The following is a 5,001-nucleotide window of genomic DNA, read 5'->3' on the forward strand; positions in this document are numbered from 1 at the left end:
TGCCACGGTATTTTCTTTGATCCTCCACAAATGCTCAACGAGATCAGCTTGAAGTTGTTCATGAACATTGCTGTCACGGATCTCTGCGTGCATGGTGAGGAAATCAACAAAATATGCAGGCAACTCATGTCAACCTCCGCAAGAGGGCCCTCACACTCATAGGGACCAACATGTGTTCTGGCATGATTCTTGCGGTCATCCTCGATGATCATGTTGTGCATGATCACACAAGCCTGCATCACCCCCCACATTTGATCGTGAGACCAGCTTAGAGTAGGGTACCAGACAATGGCAAATTGTGCTTGAAGCACACCAATGCCCGCTCGACATCCTTCCTGCAAGCCTCCTGTCGCGTAGCAAAGTGGGAATTCTTCAGACCTGATGGATTCGAGATTGTTTTGACAAAAGTGGCCCATTTTGGATATATACCATCGGCTAGATAATAGCCTTTGGTATATTTGTGGCCATTGATCTCGTAGTTGCATGGTGGAGCATGCCCCTCCACTAGTCTGCTGAACACCGGAGACTGCTGCAACACGTTGATGTCATTGTGTGATCCCGTCATGCCAAAGAAAGAGTGTCAAATCCACAGGTCATAATCTGCCACAGCTTCAAGCACCACACTGCAATATTCATGACGCCCTTTGTATATACCTTGCCAAGCAAACAGGCAGTTCTTCCATGCCCAGTGCATGCAATCGATGCTTCCAAGCATTTCATGAAATCCTCTGGCAGCATTTTGTGCCATGATCCTTGCAGTCTTTTCCTCAGTTGGCCCTCTCAAGTAGTATTGGACAAACTTTCCCACCACAGCTCGACAAAACTTATACATGCACTCAATGGAAGTAGACTCACTCATGCGAAGGTAGTCGTCATGTGTATCGGCAGGTGCTCCGTATGCAAGCATCCTCATGACGGCGGTGCACTTCTGAATCGACGAGAACCCGACAACGCCTACAGCGTCGAGCTTGAGCTTGAAGTAGGGGTCGAACTCTCGAACGCCGTGGAGGATATTCATGAATAGCCCCTTGCTTATCCTGTACCGGCACCGAAAATTGTCGGCATGCGTTGCACCATCGGCGAAGTAGTCTTTGTGCAGCATGGCATGCCCCTCCATCCTCTGCCGGGGCTTGGACTTCCTTCTCCCCGGCCTTGATCCTCCGCGGAGCGGCCTCTTCCTCTTCTCTGCCTCGGCGTCAAGCATGTCCTGGAGGGACGCGATGATCAGCAAATGCTCCCGGAGATCGTCATCAAAGGCTTGCTCGTCCTCCAGCAGCATGGAAACCATCTCATCGTTGCTATCCATGTCTAAAAGCAAAATCAATGGTTAAAATTGCGCCGAGGCAGATGACGCAAGGAACAGCGGCCAATCGCGCATACCTGGCAAGTCGTCGAGTGCGCGGAGGTGGGCCGGATTTGACGCCGCGTTCTGGGACGAGATGTCCAAGCGGCGGAACGACCGGTGGGAGCGCCAGCCGCGGCGACGGCGCCGACTCTCAGAAGAGATCAGACGCTCAAACGGCCGGCAAATCCAGCGGCGACAGGGGGGTGGGAGGCGCGGGAAGGAAAGAGCGACGAGAAAAAAAGGCGTGAATCAACGGTTTATGCAACACGTCGCCGACATGTGGGAGCCCGCGTCGCTTCGCGTCGCTTTTCGTTGTGTCCGGCGTGCCCGGAGCGTCCCCTGTGGAACGGGGACGGCCTTGGGGCGCCGGATACCGTATCGGGGCGCGCCGGACAAAAATGGGCTTTGACGGACGCGGCTGGAACCGTTTTTTGGTCCGGCGCGTCCCAAATTACTTTGGGGGACGCTTTGAAAGGAACATTAGGATAGTTCGTAAGTTGCTTTTGGAATGCAGTACTATGAATACATGGAATGAACATGCAAAGTTGCAAAGAGATGGATCATGAAAATGTGCACTTCTTTCCTATGCCTCGAAAGTAGCTCGAGACCACTCGAACTAGTTACAAGTATGAGAAAGTGAGAAACTATATACTAGTATGTAGCTTGACTCAAAGGCTCGGGAGCGGTGTTTTGAAACATGGGTTCATATGCTCTCAATATTTCGAAATGCATCTTACATATATTTTAAATTTTAAAAAAATGAAACTAAAAGTTCGCACATACATCTTCACGTGCTAGGTGCTCACAAAGTCGTTTCATAAAAAATCGACTTATCATGTGACGTGTGTAAAAAAAAGACAAAATTCAGTGATAAGAATAATGCTTTTCACAAGATAAACTTTCTCTTTTTTATATAGACCACACAAAATATTGGTTTTTCGTGAAACTTGACGAACGCACGTATATTATGAAGATGTACATGTAGAATTTTTTGTCCAAATTTTTCGACAGATCGAAATATAATTTTTTAGTAGAGGGAGCATACGCACCCGGGAGCCGAATTGAATTTCCGGACTCAAAGAAGCTCCCTTCTTTTGTAAAGGAAGTTGAGTCGATTTTATTCTAACTCGATCAAACTCAACTAGTTTGCAACTAGTAGCGGGGTCACCAATAAACATGGGCAAGGACATGTACATATTGGTTCTAGCAGTTGCTAGAGGGATATATTTGCTGCAACACCCTATCACGTCTACCCATTTAAGATTTGAAATAATTAGAGGACAAACACAATATATGTATCATTAGTCATTGACTCAAAAGTTTCAAATCCGAATTTGAAGTACTCCTTTAGAAATGATAAAACGAATTTAGGCTCCTAGCTTGGCCCATTACTAGTATTAACGTTGTATTGTAATTTCTTGTCTCCCGCATTTTTAGATTGGGATTTGAAATTTGTAACACCGTAAGTACATCACACATGTCTATATTTTTAGTTTGTTAAAAGTTGTAACGAAGGTTTAGTGTGACGACTACACATAGAGAGGAAATTGCACAAACCACGGAGTATTGTTGTCTTTGTCTCTATTGCACAAATTACTTATTTTATCTAACTTTTGCACAAAACACCGTATATGTGTAATTTGTTGCATAGGGGAGTATAGGAACGAACTTGTAAATGAAATGTTTTTTATATGGAAATGAAGAAATCCAGAGTAATTAATTAAAAAATCTAGAATTAAGCTGCTTAACCTTCAACTTTATCTTGTACCAGATTTATTTCTCCAAATTATGTCAAACTTTCCGTTATACTTGTGCCATATGGTTTCAATTACTAGACTTCTTTCACATTTTTTCTGAAAAGTTGGAAGTTGTATCGAATTTGACCGAATCTTAGAAAAAGTGACAACTTTTAATGGGAAGATCAATTATTTTCAAACATCGCCAGATTACATTTTTTTCATTTTTTATTTTCTTTCACTATTTTTTGGCTGAATCTCACAAAAAATGATAAATACTTTTAAAAATGGTCAAAACTATTTCAACTTTTCACGATATGTTAGTTTATATTGTTCAAATACAAGAACTTTTTCATTTTTTGAGATGTTCAAATGCATACCCGCATCCTCAACAGTTCAACCTCCAAATACGTTTTATCGTACCAAGGTTAGAAAATTGAAGGGTTCGCAACATGGAAAACAAAAAAATTCTACCGTGAACAAGAACAAAACCAAGATCCAATCTAGACAGACCTAAGATCTAATCTATGAAGATCGGAGCAACGAGAGGGATGAGAAACTAACCCTCGAAGATCCAAAGACTTAACGAGGCAGATCTCGTGGTTGATGTAGTCGATCGTCCCGGTGCTGCAATCTGGCAGCACTTCCGTACTCGATTGTGCGTATGGTATCGATGAAGTCCTTCCTCTCCCCGTTCCAGCGGACAGCGGAGGTGTGGTAGATCCCCTCGGAATCCCAGCAGCACGACGGCGTGGTGCTGGTGGTGGAGGAGAATCTCTGCAGGGCTTTGCCTAAGCCGGAGAGAGAGCAAGAGGAGGGAGGAGAGGTGGCGGCTAGGGTTTCAAGTGGGGAGTCTTGGCCGGCTACCCCTCCCCTCTTTATATACTAGGGAGGGTCGGTTGGGTGCCCCCCCCCCAAGCCCAAACCCATCTAGGGCCGGCGCAAGGGGTATGGGGGAACTTTCCTTCCCCCAAGCCTTCCTCTTTTAGGGTTTCCCCTAAACCCTAGGGGTGTGGCCGACTTGGGCCTTTAGGGCTTGGTGCACCTGGCCCATTAGGGCAAGGCAGCACCCCTTGGCCCAAGTGGCCCCTCCCGGGGTCGTGGGCCCACTAGGGGTCCCTTCGGACCTTCTAGAACCTTCTCGGTCTTCCACCGGAAAATCCTGAACTCTTTCCGAACCCCAAAAATTAACTTCCCTTATATGAATCTTATTCTCCGGACCATTCCGGACCACCTCGTGATGTCCTGGATCCCATCCGAGACTCCGAAAAACATTCGGTCTCCATCTCATATTCTGAATCTACTTATACGACATCAAACCTTAAGCGCGTCACCCTACGGTTCGTGAACTATGCGGACATAATCGAGACTCCTCTCCGATCAATAACCAATAGCGGGACCTGGAGATTCATAATGGATCCCACACATTCAGCGATAACTTAGTGATCGATTGAACCATTAACATACGATACTGATTCCCTTTGTCACGTGATACTTTACTTGTCTGAGGTCTGATCATCGGTATCTCCATACCTAGTTCAACCTCGTTACCGACAAGTACTCTTTACTCGTACTGTGGTATGTCATCTCTTGTGAACTTGTCACATGCTTGCAAGCTAATTAGACGACATTCCACCGATAGGGCCCAGAGTATATCTATCCGTCATCGGGATGGACAAATCCCACTCTTGATCCATATGCATCAACTCATACTTTCCGAATACTCAATCCCATCTTTATAACCACCCATTTACGCAGTGGCATTTGATGTAATCAAAGTACCCATCCGGTGTAAGTGATTTACATGATCTCATGGTCGAAGGACTAGGTTACTATGTATCGAAAGCTTATAGCAAGAGGAACTTAAAGACTTGATCTTATGCTATGCTTATTTGGGTGTGTGTCCATTATATCATTTAC

This window comes from Lolium perenne, chromosome 6 (genome assembly GCF_019359855.2).
Source record: "Lolium perenne isolate Kyuss_39 chromosome 6, Kyuss_2.0, whole genome shotgun sequence".
Taxonomy (NCBI): Eukaryota; Viridiplantae; Streptophyta; class Magnoliopsida; order Poales; family Poaceae; genus Lolium; species Lolium perenne.